Raw genomic sequence first — 15,385 nt, 5'->3', positions numbered from 1 at the left:
CCCCCCCTCCCAAACCCAGGCCAATTCAAGGTTAGTGGAAATCTGAAACTCTCTTCCCCCAAAAAGCTGTTGAGGCTGGGGGGGGGGGGGTCAAATGAAAATTTCAGAACTGAGATTGCTAGATTTTTGTTAGGTAAGGGTATTACGTGTGGAATGTGCCAAATTTGTACAACATTGGGACCCTGGGACAATATTGGAGAGTCAATCCTCAATGTCACGTTAAGCCAATCAGAAGTGCCCTCACTTTACCCCCCACGAACTGCTACCGATGGCAAACACAAATGGCACAACTGGAGGCGCTGGTTGCTGTGGGCAACCGTATCAGGTTGCAGGTTGAGCTCTCAAGTGTACGCACAGTTAATAAAAAGTTGCCATTGCAGCTTTGGGGGTAGGATTGACCCGGCCATCGTGCAGGGGTCTGACAGAAGTAAGATCGGGCGGGGGTTTAAACCTCGCTGCCGATCTGATCCTGTCGGTTTCTGGCCAGGAGGGTTAGGCTTTCAATGAACCCCTTTTAAGTTTCTGGTGTGAGCCGTATGGGCCGGCAGCGAGGACTCTCGCTCACGTTCACACAACTCACTAAGGAGCGTGGCGTCCAATCGTAACTCCTGCATTGTCAGCAAGACTGAAGCCAGTTAACTCTGTAAAGACTGGAAGCTCACAGTCTACAGGATTCAATTAATTCAATGGATAAACTCATTGAGGGGAGCATTCCATTGCTTGTAGCAGAAACGACACAATCATTTCTTTCAGTGGATAAAATTGGCTTAAATACAGGCCGACAACCTGAAATAATCTATGCCTGTTCACAATTAAAGTTTGAAAATCTGTGCCATTCTGTTGCATCCTGGAGCCTCTGTTGTTTCTTTATTAGAAACACATTCCCCACACAACTTAGAAGGAGCTACTGAGATGAATAATTATTTGCCATCCCTGTGAGTCATCAAGCTGTGAGAGGAGCTGCTTCATGTTGCGGGCTTGCAATTCAGACAGATCTGTTTAGTGAAATAAAATATAGCGGTTAAAAGAGCCTCCCCAGCCCTCATCCCATGACTCAGTGAGCTTGCCCAATGTGGAGCCGAGCGATACACACCAGGTAGATCCCAGGTGTTGAGTCAATGGAGAGGCAGTAGGAGCACTACAATTGGCCTCAGTGGCCTTGGTAGGCGAGGGAAAAATCGGCCAGGGTTCCTTTCCCCTGATTACTGTTCAGCAACTCCCTGCTGGCTGTTGGCATGTGTGGATGTCGGCTTAAGACAGGGTTGATCTTGACTGTGATGCCCCCCCCCATAATTAAATAGCCTGCCAATGCTCACCATCCCGGCTTTAAACATTGGGTAATGACCACTCGAGGAAGACACTGGAGGGCATTGGGTGCTTGTGGAACCAGGCAAGAGAGTCAGTGGCCTTAGGAGAGGAAGGGAGGGGAGAAAATTGGTGAGAAATAAAATAATATCCACTTTGTAAAAAATTGGCTATTATTTCAGACAGTTCATGGTGTCCATTGTGACACTCATGGAAAGATGGGATCCTTCCACCGACATCAAGGGGGTTAATTTCCTTGATAGTTCTCCCACTTGTCCAGCAGAAAGACCAAGGAAAGCCTAAAAACTGCATCAACGCCATTGATGTCAATTTTTCAGGATTTCTGCAGCCCTTCCACAGAAGCTTTGCCAGACGAGCAGAAGAGCTCCAGACAAGATTCACCTCCGGAGTGTTTAGGCTTTATTGTTGAGGTAGAACGTTTGCGTGTTGGTTTCAGAAGCCACAAAATACAAACGTTACTCTCAAACCATCTTCTGCCGTGCCATTTCCAGCTGATATCTTTGTCGATCTTGCCCATCAATTCTGTCAATGCCACAATGTCACACCATGACTTGGAAGTTGCTCAGGAGTTATAGATTTGAACCTGCCCTACCCAATTGTCACGGTCCTTCCTCTAACCCTCAAAAAAGTATTTTTGCACCAGAAAATGCCAAAGATGGAAGCATGGTTTGCTGCTGTAATCGCTGCCACTGTTTTCTCATTGGAAAACTTTGGTGAAGGGGCAGAGCCTGCAGAGCAGGACGCCAGCAGGGTCGATAAAAGCTGGAGAAAGAATGAGGCTCAACAAAAAAGTACTGCCTCAATGACACCAAGCTCGGATTTTAGAAGCCTGTAGCTTGGAGGGGAACCAGGTTCACAGGTCAAATCTGATCGTCGAAGCCTCGTTATAATGCAAACGCTACTGAAGCCTGCTGCGCTTCAACTTGACTTGGTGTCATTGTCTTAAGGGATACAAAGCTGATTGAACCAATTATTTTTTTGTATTTTACCGTATGAATTCATTAACATGTTGAAGATTATTAGATGATTTCTTTATGGAGAAGGAAAGCACTTTGTTTTTTTTTAAGTTACTTTTAACATGTTGCCGCCAATGTTTTTTTTACATCACCTTCCTCACCCTATTTGGACGGGACCTTTCAGCTCCACTTCCTTGACGTATTTTGGTCCCCCAGTGCAAGGACCAAGGAGATGTCTTCCGCAGATGCCTGTGTGTTAATTAAACAGGCTCTTTGTTCAGACAACTATGGGGTAGGTTTTGATCTTCTCTGCCTGGGCGATAATCCACTGGACCCACCCGATTTTAATTGCAATGAAGTCAATGGTTTTATAAAAGATGGGTGATCTGCACCACCCCCCCGCCCCCGCCCCCGCAACCCCACATTACCTCCTCCAGGTGGTGAAGATGAAAATCTAATCCAATATGTTAAAACTGAGGAGGAGTGCGAGAGAAAGAGAGTGTAATGATGGAACAAAACAGCAAATAAGCTAAGATTCTACTAGTGTTAGTATGAAAATTGAACATAGCCTTTGATCACCCCTTGTTTTATGTTGTTCCACGCAAATTAATGTACTAATTGTCAGATACACATCAAAGTTACTTTCCGTTACATCCAAAAGAGCCCATTTCAGCCCTTGACTCTATGACGTTACAATCAGTTGTACATACTACCAGCCATTTTGATTTTTGGTGTGGAAGCCAGAGTGCCAAGCTAGAGAATGTCTTCCTTATATTGTTTTAAAGGACATTGACAGAGAAAATGACCTCACAAACCGCAGGGTATCACTTTTGCAATACTGAGTCTGACGGGACCCCTATAAACATAACAATGGACATGCTGCACCACTGAATAGTGTTAGTTATCACCCTTCCCTTACTGAAGCACCCAGGTTAATGCTGAGTTCAGGAAAAGACGGGGGTCAAAAATCTGATCAGGAAATTGGAAGCTAGATTTTCCTTGTACTGTTGTTATATAAGTAGGATCACAGAAGTATACACGTGTGACACACTGACATCACTCACACTGGCACTGGATTAATAGGTACCAGTGACGGGGAGGGGGGGCACGGGGCGAGGGTCCCCATACACTGGACACTCCATTATACAGAGTGACGGGGGGGGGGGTCACACACACGGGACACTCCATTATATAGAGTGACGGGGGGTCACACACACGGGACACTCCATTATACAGAGTGACGGGGGGGTCACACACATGGGACACTCCATTATACAGAGTGACGGGGGGGGTCCCAAACACGGGACACTCCATTATACAGAGTGATTGGGGGGGGGGTCACACACACGGGACACTCCATTATACAGAGTGACGGGGGGGTCCCAAACACGGGACAGTCCATTATACAGGGGGGGTCCCAAACACGAGACAGTCCATTATACAGGGGGGGTCTCACACACGGGACAGGCCATTATACAGAGTGACGGGGGGGGGGGTCACACACATGGGACACTCCACTCTACAGAGTGACGGGGGGGAGTCCCAAACACGGGACAGTCCATTATACGGGGGGGGGGGTTCTCACACATGGGACAGTCCATTATACAAGGGTGGAGGGGGGGAGTTCCACACATGGGATAGTCCATTATACAAGCGGGGTGAGCCCCACACATGGGACAGTCCATTATAAAAGGGGGGTTTCACACACGGGACAGTCCATTATAGGAGGGGGTGGGGAGTCCCACACATGGGACAGTCCATTATACAGGAGGTGGGGAGCTCCATACACGGGACAGTCCATTATACAGGGAAGGGGGTCCCACACATGGGACAGTCCATTATATGTGGAGGGGAGTCCTATACATGGGACAGTCCATTATATGCAGAGGGGGGGTCCCACACATGGGACAGTCCATTATATGCAGAGGGGGGGGTCCCACACATGGGACAGTCCATTATACAGGGGGGGGTGAGTCCCACACATGGGACAGTCCATTATACAGAGGGGGGGGTTCCCACACATGGAATAGTCCATTATACAGAAGTGGGAGGTCCCACACACAGGACAGTCCATTATACGGGGGGAGGGGGGGAGGTCCCACACATGGGACAGTCCATTATACTGGTTACACCCTCAGACTGGAAAATGCCTTTCACAAGGGAGTCCCACATACTGGACAGTGCATTACACAAATGATTTCTCCGACTGGACAGCGTGTTGTACTGGGGAGTCCCTCTGAGCTGACGGTGCTCAAATCATCCAAGATGTTTTGCAGAGTGAATTACACAGGGTCTTGGATAGTGAACTGAGTGATATTCCGAGAATACCCACGCAATTGTGCATCTCAATAACTATGAACATTGCGTACAATTTACTGAGAAAGAGCTGGAAAGGAAAGACGCTGAAAGGACATAACTTGGGTTGAAATGGGTTCAGAATATCTCCATAGTAACAGTAATTTAAACGATGTCGGTGTGGTTTAGTTGCTTTGGCAGTAAATACTGATTGACATTGTATTAACAAGAGAAAACAATTCTTTTCCAAAATTGTGTTTAACACTATTTTACACTATCACTGAATACCTCTCCTGCATTTTAAAACTGTAACTTGTGATTCTAAAAGCAGTTTAAAATATTGTGTCAGTTAACTAATACTTGTTTTATCCTTTTGGTTTACAAAAGTGAAGTGCTTAGCGTAGAATCTGGTCTGTAAGCTGCACCATCAAGCTGGTTTTATGCCTTCTGAAAGTAAGAGAGTGACTTATACACTAGGCCAACTTTTAGATTTTTTAAAATTAAAACGGAAAGCAGTAAGCTATAAGGTTAGAGATTACTGGCAGTAATGTTATCAACGTGCTTGTGTCAGGTCGCTTTCTTTGCTATTTTAAATGGAGACATTATCCCATTTTAAACACAGTCGTGTCAAATTCCTCTCTCCACTGTGTTAGCAGGCTCATGCTTCCTTTAACATGGTGCGGAGCGGAAGCAGGACACTAACACAACTAAACGCTTGTACAATAACGGCGGACAATCTCTACCTTATAGAAAGTGGCTTATATAAATGTGCGACTCATAGTCCGTATTGTACGCTAAGTATTGAAGAGGAAGAAAACCTTTGCTGTCACCAACTTTTCTGTTGAAATGAACAGCACTTTTTGGTGAGAGAGAGTGAGAGAATAAATATATATATATATATATACATACATCTTCCAGTGAGAGCAAAGGTACATTTTTTTTCTTAAGAAAACAGTTTCATTGGAGGATGGTTTCTATTTTGTCACTGCTGTAATTCTGAACTGTGTGTTTGAATGCACTGTAAACGCAACCTGTACCAATTCTCTTGTGTAAGTTTAGTACTCTGATGTTGCTATTAAACCTGTTTAACAACAGCTCCCACTGCCTTTGCTACCAGCTTCATATAATTAACCTGGGTCCACGGCAATGCTCCCTCTCAACTCGGCTGCCCGTGTCCTAACTCGCACCAAGTCCCGTTCGCCCATCTCCCCTGTGCTCGCTGACCTACATTGGCTCCTGGTTAAGCAGTGAATGATTTCAAAATTCTCATCCTTGTTTTCAAATCCCTCCATGGCCTCGTCCCTTCCTATCTCTGTAACCTCCTTCAGCTCCACAACCACCGCCCCCCCCCCCCCGCCCACCCTGAGGTATCTGCGCTCCTCTAGTTCTGCCCTCTTGAGCATCCCTGATTATAACCGCTGAAGCATTGGTGGCCGTGCCTTCAGTTGCCTAGGCCCTAAGCTCTGGAATTCCCTGCCTAAACCTCTCTGCCTCGCTACCTCTCTTTCCTCCTTTAAGATGCTCTTTAAAACCTACCTCTACCTGCCCTAATTTCTCCTTATGTGGCTCGGTGTCAAATTTTTTGTTTTAAAATACTCCTGTGCAGCGCCTTGGGACATTTTACTACATTAAAGGCGCTATATAAATACAAGTTGTTGTTGTTGTAAGCTGCGCGAGGGCACACAGCAATCCTGAAGGTACCGCACAGGCCACTCACAAGCTGTCAAATACAGCGCAAAAGATTTGACGGTACCGCACATTGAAAAAACTGGCTGCGCACAACAACGAAAATTTCAGAGGGAACATTGCAGGGCAACGCACCAGGCTGCAGCGCCGAGAAGGTGAGGTCGGTCAAGAAATAATGCTTGGATTCCAAGCTTGGGGTTTACGAGCCTGAATGTTAGAGCAGGGAGCGAAGACTGAGGGAAGTGAGGAGCACCTGCGGTTCTGAGAGCCTGAGTTAGTGTGATGAGACTTGATTCCAAAGCAGTAAGAGGAGGAGGAGGAGGAGGAGGAGGAGTGTGTAGGACGGCACTTTAGGAGGTTGGGAGGAATAAAAGAAAAAGTTCACAGGAGCACTGCCCAGAGTAATGACATAAGAAAACTACTAGGCACTTGGTCTAAGCGTTAAACAAAGCTTTAATCAACTGTTTTACAACATGGAGGTCTAGTTGTGTCCTTCACTAGTTCCTGTTAAGAATGTCCTGCGCAAGCTGGGCCCGTGCCCGAGTATTTATACTCTCCCTGGACAGCGCCACTCGCAGGCCGCTTAGTATTATTTCATAAGTCTTTCTTTCATGAATGACTGATTCATGTCAAGTAATATTGATAAAACTCAAGAAAAACAAGAAAGGCAGCATTATGGGAGGTTAAAGAGCATGTCCTGTGGTTTGCTACCCATTCTCGGCTGAGTTAGCTGCTGTGGCAGTGGCAGGAGGACCACGATGGACCACAGAATCTCTGGCCAAGCGAAGGGTGAAATCAGCCAGTGTACTCGGTGTAATAACAGCCCCGTGACCCCTCCACCGGACCTGTGTGTGTTCAGCGCTGGATGCCGAGTGAGGATAGGATCAGGCACCGCTGTGATGCCCTCCACAGTCGGATAGTCTGTGACCCTCGCTATCGAGGCTCACGTGTGCAACAACGGGGGTGAGGCAGTGAGAGGCCCAGAGTACCCAGTGAGGAAGAGGAGAGGGAGGGGGGAGTGCATTTTAGGAAAGAAGTCGGAATAAAAAGAAATGTAACCACCGAGCTCTCAGAAGCGAGAAAGGAGCAACCCCTGGTGAGGAGGAGAGCTGGAAGTTTATATCCCAATAGAGGATCGCCCATTGATTTCCACCTCCTCTGAGGCCCCTGGGGGATTAGCAAGGAATCCCAGCGACATCCCATGTTCAAGGGAGACAAAGTCCCGTCCCTCGCCCAACTGAGCAGCACTGCAAAAAGCGGAACCACCCTCAGAGAAATCTGGCCTGCTGCAGTCAAAGATTACAGGCAAACCTCTCCGACTGGGCACGTTCCCAAGAATCTGAATGTAGAAGAATCAAAAGAGCCTGCAAACCTGGTGTCGCCTGAACCACTTGCTGCTGTAAAGACCGGATGCACTTGCTGCTGTAAAGTCAAGGGGATTCCTGGCTGGGCGGAGGGCTCATTAAATAGGGTCCCAAGGACAAAGGACTTGCTCTTTCTCCAGTTCATGGTGCAGCGCCGCTGGACCTGTGGGTAAATCGGCAATACACGAAGGAGGCCACCAGACTCCCCTGCAACCACTCAAGCACATGATGTTCAACCTGTGTCGCTGCACTGGTGTGTGCAAATACAGGATTTAACACGATAATAACTGCCAACATTTCAGCGCTGATTTTACCCAGAGACAGGTCAAGGGCATGTGGCAGGGGGAGGGGGTGTATGGGGGTGGGGTGGGGAAGGGTGGGGTGGGCTAGACCCCAAGACATTGTCAACGTGTGCAATTTTAATTCCCTCATTTTAATATGATTGATGGACTTCCCTCCTGATTGTGTGTCGAACCGTGGGGCCCACTCACAGGACGCTGGCAATTTGCGGCGCGACTCCCGAGGCCTACTGAAAGCGAGGTTGTGTCCCCTGCTTGGATTTATTATTGAACCACTGTGGATGACTTTTTTGAGGACTCAGATGAGTCAAGGGTCATCCTCCTGCTTTTCAGTTGCCTCCCCAGAGATTCTAATGGAGGAAGTGAAGGCAAGGAGGGAGCAGCTGTTCCCCAAAATCCGCAAGAGCGCCCCGAGGCCAGAGTGAAGCAGGCAGTGTCTGAGAGGGGCAGTGCCACCAGCATCACTGCCAGGACCAGAGTTCACTGCAGAAAGAGCTTGAATTACCTCACTAGACCAACAAGGGTGAGTACAGCTCTACACCTCTCTCACCAGCCCTTCACAACACGCCACTCACCCTCCTCATCGCCACACTCAACAATCCCCTCTACTCCATCACATCCTTCAACATACAATCACAATGGCACACTGCAACACCTCTCTCATTCCAAACTCACCTCTTCATTTTCTTACACACTGACAGCATTCTCTTACATTCACAACCCCTCGCACAACCACCTCTCATTCTTCCTCACTTCACACCACATACTCTCCCCTTTACATTTATCACCTCCCCCCTTCCTCATCCCACCTTGCTCCTTCTCCACCTCTCAATGCATCCACTATATGCACAAGCCGCGCCGAACTCCACTCACGCCCCCGACGGACACTAACTCTCACCCTCTCTTTCTGCAGGACAAGACCGTGCATAATGCCACAGAGAGGACCACATGTCATTGACCTGAGAGCTTGCTGAAGGTGGTAAGGCCAGAAAAAGTGTGAAAGTAGCAACCGGGAAACTGGTAACTCCTGGCAAAAACAGACCGTAAAACGATCCTCAGATCCAGTAAGCCCCTTTATTGTACAGCTTCAGTCACACTCATGCACCAGGGTTTACTGGTGGGTCCGGAACTGAACGTGGTTGCCACGGTTTTTCAGTTAAAATCGCATCGGGGTCTGGGTGACATTATCGGAGCAAGACTTTTAGGGGGAAAAATTCAGTTGTTTGCGCCTCCCATTAACACCTTAAGAGGGTGCTAATGGGTCGCAAAGCAACTGGCACCTGGGCGCGGCGATGTTTGCACCACTCGCGAAATTAACTAGACATTTTGCGGTGGCGCTAAACACTACCGCCACGATCTTCTGCGCCGGCAGATCGTGACGTCAGTCGATATTGAGTGGCGCCCCCTGCCTTACCGCCTGCCGCTAGCAACGCGTTTTGCAGTCAGGAAGGGACTGGGGGAGCGCTATTTAAAGGCGACCACTTCCTGCCTATTTTTGTTGGTGACATTTTTGCACCACGCATTCTGAGAGAGAGAGAGAGAGACTTCTGGAGAGATTCAACGCTGTGTGAAGGAGTTTTGGTTACTGAGCAGCACTTTGCAGGTTCATTTTGATTTGCCCTTGTATCGATTTAGAAGAGACTATGGGGGCTGCACTTTGAGCTCTTTCCCTGGGTCTCTCCATTGTTCTTTCCAGCAGATTTGATGTACAGGTCTCTCCAGGCCGAGATTCAAGGCTGCAATGAGCAGGATGTGGATGGAGAGCAAAATCAACCCTCCCCTTTAAGATAAAAACAGAAAATGCTGGAGAAACTCAGCAGGTCAAGCAGCATCTGTGAAGAGAGAAACAGAGTTAACGTTTCAGGTCGATGACTTTTCGTCAGAACTCCCCTTTAAGAACTGGCCGGCGCCAGTGTGTCTGTGTTCCATTGCTGACTGACATCACATGAGCTTCGCTAGCGCTCTGAGGTAGCGCCTTGCTCCTCGGCCTTTGCGTCTTAAGACAGGTGTGAAGCACCTGATTTAGCGCTCCAATCACCTCCATGGGCAATAAAAGCCAAGTTTGCCATCGGAGGGAATAATTAGCACCAGACGCTAAGCTTTGCGCACGGCCGATAATGGCGCCCCAATCGTGGCGATACTGAATTTTTACTCATTACATTTTACACTTGCCTGGGGTAGGCACCTGTGCCAAATTTAACAAATTGTCCGTTAAAATGGCGGCAGGCAGGGGCGGTACGGTAAGCACTCAGACGCAATTTTAACCCCTGCTGCACGAACCATTCCCGCTGAATGGGCCAGGGTTAAATCAGGGTTTTCATATTAGTTCCCATGCGTTCTTTGGAGATGTTCCCCTTAATTATCCATCTGTAACAACAGGTTAATTAGAAAATCCAGACTGCACTGAAAGAACAAATTTGCATTTATATATCGTCTTTCACAACCTCAGGACATCCCAAAGTGATTAACAGCCAATTAAATACATTTGAAGTATAATCACTGCTGTAACATAAGGAAACATGGCGGCCGGTTTGTGAACAGCAAGCTCCCAAAAACAACAATGAGATAAACAACATTAATCTGTTTTTGGGTGGTTTTAGTTAAGGGATAAATGTTGGTCAGGACATCAGGAAAACTCCCCTGTTCTTCTTTGTGCCATGGGGCTGGATATTAGCTCAGAGGCAGGGGTGGGTGGGGGAGGGGATGGTCTGTTTAGAGGTCTGAAAGCCCAGAAGAACTAGTCTCCCTCAGGTCCTGCCGAATTTAGCAGCAGGACCTATTTAACATTTTTTGTCTCCAATTTCCTGACCGCTGCCAGACAGATTGAGAGGCTGGCTGGCTGGCTGTCGGGCGGGTAGGCCTTCGGCACCAGGCCGCACCCGGGGAGCAGAGAGGAGGGAGGGAGGCCTCGGAGGCCTCAGGGGCAGGTCGGAAGGGTCGATGGTGGAGGAGTTCAGAGACCTTGGTCGGGGGGGGATCGGAGGCTTCTGGGGTGGGGGGGAGATCGGAAGGACCTTCACGGAGATTGGAAGGGCCTCGGCGGGGGGGGGGGGGGGAGAATGGAAGGGCCTTGGGGGGGGGGGGGAGATCGGCGGCCTCGTGGAAGATTGGAAGGTTCGGCGGAGGGTTTGTCCGATCGCGGCGGGGTGGGTGAAGCAGGCAAACTGGATCCAGCAGGTAACCGGAAAGGCACTTACCTCCTGGATCCAGCAGTCCTCGCCTCCTTTCAGCCGATGGGTTTCTGAGGCCCGGGGATCCTGGCTGGATAGGGTTAAATTTAAAATGGTGGCTAATTGTGAGGCAGGCAGCCTCATTATAATATGTAAATGACCAAGCCGCCTCCGGCGAGTGGGTTGGTTGCCCGCCCCCCATCCCATCTCCGTTAAAACCAGAAGTTGGAGGCGGGGGTTGAGGGGCGGGTTTCAGATTTTGTACATTTTTTTACATGCCACCCACCCGACCTAAATCCACCTGTTTTTTTGGGGGGGCTAAAATTCCTCCCTTGCTTTCACATCTCACACGAAATGGGGTGGCTCTGTCAGTACCACACTGGAGTGCCTGCGGAGATTATGGGCTCAAGTCTCCGGAGTGGGACCCGACAGCTTGCTGACTCTGAGGTGGGTGTGCTATACCACTGGGCCCAGGCTGACCCTTGGCCCCCGCGGGGGGCAAATGAGTCGGCAGAAGTGGAGCTGCTGAATATAAAGTTGTTTTTGAAACTTTAAAATGTATTCCTTATTCATTCATTCTTTGATTATGATGATCCCTGAATAATGGTCAACATAAAAGTTTTACGGCTCAGCCCCACGATGATCAGCAAATTACCAACTGAGACAATTGGGCAGGCTTTTTTTTTAACGGCTTTATTTTAATTTTATTTTTAATGGCCTATTCAGTTAAATTCATACGCAACGATTTATCCATTATATGTAAAATACAGTCGTTCGCTGTATAAACAGTGAGAGATTAAATGAGCATTTGGCAGCAGGATAACTGCCGAATAACAAATTCAGTCACTGTCGCAGGAATTCGATAAATAGCGAGTTGAAGAAATATAGATGACAATCTAAAATAACATTGGTTTAGACCAGTGCGGGTGGACAATAGAGGGCACTGTCATCAGGCACTCAGCAGCAGTGGAAGTGAATGGCCTAAAACAAAATGGCGGACAGTCAGCACCTTATTTGGACTGTTTCATTGAAATGTCAGTACATGAGGTGGCCATTGCCCCATCATGCAATGTCAGTGTTATCGACTCTAATCTCATTTCCCTCCCTTCATGCTTTTTGATAATTTGCTGTTCTTGAGTCTTCCCTGAGTCTTGGCAAAGTCCAGATGGTCACTAAATGAGGTCACAAGCCACAGAGATCCACGTCACGGACTTCATTGGGGTTGAAAATCTACAGGGGGTGTGAGTGCCAGGATGTGCCTGCCCCACGAACTTTGCTGCTGACCCTGCCAATGTTCACAGGGTCAGGGGCAGGCCCTTCACTAACATGCCAATGGTGGGCACTGTGCCACTAGAGGCGTATCTAGGGTGCCCACCAGCCCCAACATGCCAGAAAGTCTATCAAAGGATGGCGCGTCTGGGGAAGGGGTGGGGGGGAGCCGGGGCCCCCTATCAGAAAATGATGCCCTCTTGACCTCTTTGTAAGGGGTCTAAAAATGTAAAAACAAATTCGATTTCCTCTTCAGCGATCCAGGCCACGGTCCAGGCCTGGACTCCTGGTGGGCCCCAGAGTCTACATTCGACGGCTTTGTATGTCTGGTCTCATGCCAGGGCCCTCTGAAAGCCATGGACGCTGGAACCCTCAGCAGTGCCCCGTCCTATGCTGCTGGACCTGGAGACGGCAGGTGGAGGCTCTGCCTTTTCCAACATCCGTGGAATCCTCGACTTACGGATGGCATTTTCCATATCTGGATCCTGGCCTGATTTCTGGCACCCTTCCTGCCATAGTTAGAGTAAAAAAAAACAAACGAAAGAAAGAACTTGCATTTACATAGTGTCATTCATAACCTCAGGATGTCCCTAGTTGCTTTACAGCCAATGAAGTACTACTGAAGTGTAATCACTGGTTAATATAGGAAACACGGCAGCCAATTTGTGCACAGCAAGGTCCCACAAACAACAATGAAATAATGACCAGATAATCTGCTTAGTGATGTTGACTGAGGAATAAATATTAGCCAGAACACTGGGAATCTCCCCTGCTCTTCATGGATATAGTGCCATGGGATCTTTTACGTCCACCTGAGAGAGCAGGCGAGGCCTCGGATTAACGTCTCATCTGAAAGACGGCACCTCCGACAGTGCAACACTCCCTCAGCACTGCATTGTAGTGTCGGCCTGGATTGTGTGATGGAACAACCACAGGTTCTGCCCTGATCTCTCTCAATATCATGTTCCAGTATAATTAGATTTTGGGGCAAGTTCAAACTCCCCTTCCTGGTGATTCTCTGTAATCTATTGTTATAGGTAATCAAGTTATAACAGGCCTAAATTTCTCAGTCAACGAGAATACTGAATAATTGCTGATTAGTTGCAATTGACAAGTGGTTCACCAAAAATGATTGAACATTGCTCTGATCATTTGAAAAGATATTCACTGCCTCTGAAATGCTTTGGAAATCTGATTTTATTGTGATGTATTTTCCTTCGCCTCTTGGTCTGTTTTTTCTTAAGCAAAATTCTCCTAGATGCTGGTCCCTGGATGTTTCAGTGTGTGAATATAATATTGAGACATACAATGGAGGAGGATTCACAATCTGTGGTTGAGTTACCTAGCTAAACAGAGGAGACAGGTGCTACAGTTGGCCACAATGTCTCTGAACTAGGGAAAGGAAAGATAAATAGCTAGTGCCTTAATCCTCTTCAGATCCTGGATGGTTTTCCCATCGTCACTGCTCCACCTGGTTTAATGGTCACTCTACAGCTTAAATCCGTGAGCCGTAAGTTGGAATGTCCTTGATGATCGACTGGCCTAGCTGCCAACAATGAGTTCCAGCGAGACCATCTCAAGCTTTACTGTGGTGCTTCCTCTTTGGCTAACACTGCTTACCACCGCAAGATAATTCCAGAGAAAATAAATAACTTTAAACTCTTCTTTTCCACCATAAACTATCTCCCTGCTTCCCACCTTCCACAATCCCATCCTGATCTCTGTCTCAAAATGCAAGGAACTTAAACTAGTAAGATGGTAGGGAGGGATCTACAAGAAACATAACCAGCCTAACTATAAACAAAACAGGAAAAGAGAGCATCGGAAAGAATAAAGTAAGGGAGGACATTCATGGCAAGGGAATAAATAGAGTTATAGAACAGAAGTCTAAAAAGATGGTTAAACATAAGGTGAGAGGAAATCCTATTAAAAATGAAGTAAACTGTCTGCACAGCAATGCACATAGTGTCCGTAATAAAACAGGGGAGCTGTAAGCAATCATACGTTGTGAGGAACCAGACATAGTACGGATTACTAAGACATGATGGTTACAGAAAAATCAAGGAGCATAAATCACAAAACAAAATAGTAAAATATTTTATAGGCACATCAATAAAAAAGGAAGGTTGGGATGGGAATAGGGCCATTAAGAGATAGTCAGGATAATACCACAGGTAACGATAGAGAGATGGCAGAAATATTAAATAATTATTTTGCCTCAATATTTACCAGGGAGATAGAACAGGTGGACATGACATTGGATGATGAGATTAGTAATGAGATAAGTGCATTTAAAATTAAAAAGGGGATATATTAAATAAATTAATCAAACTCAGAGGATAAAACCCCTGGTCTGGATGGATTGCATCCACACATTTTAAAAGAATCTAGGGAAGAGATAGCAGAGGCATTACTATGCATATTTAATAATTCATTAGAATAAGCTGTAGTTCCAGAGGACTGGTGGACAGCTAACGTAATACTGATATTTAAGAAAGGGGATAAAACATTTCCAGGGAATTATAGACCAGTCAGTTTAACATCAGTGGTAGGAAATGTTGTGTATGTAATATGTATGTTACTTTAAACCTATGGCCAGGGCGGCACTACTTTGTAGGGCGTAGTGATACCATAGTACCACTCCTGGCCATAGGGGTATAAATAGTACTGTGGGTACTGATCTCCCCTCAGTTCCCGCCTGTTGGTATTAAGTAAAGACCTACGTTGAATCTTCCAAGCTGTCTCTTCATTATTGGATTAAGTATAGACACATACTTTATACTGGCGACGAGTAAGGTTCGAACTCACCAGTACACGGTGCAACAAAGGAACGGCAGCAGTACAGAGAGAGAAGGAGAGAGGCTTCTTACCAGCCAGCCTGCAGAGTCCAGCGTCAACCAAAGGAAACCGCCCAGCACTCCAGGTTCGGGAGGAGCAGCAGCAACAGAGAGAGAGAGAGAGAGGGTTCCAACAGAAGCTGCAGCAGCTGAGAGAAGAGGCTGAACGGGCGCTCCAGCCAC

This window comes from Somniosus microcephalus, chromosome 25, assembly GCF_052327205.1.
Source record: "Somniosus microcephalus isolate GS21.2 chromosome 25, FLI_Smic_1.0, whole genome shotgun sequence".
Lineage (NCBI taxonomy): Eukaryota > Metazoa > Chordata > Chondrichthyes > Squaliformes > Somniosidae > Somniosus > Somniosus microcephalus.
This window is presented reverse-complemented; position numbering follows the sequence as displayed.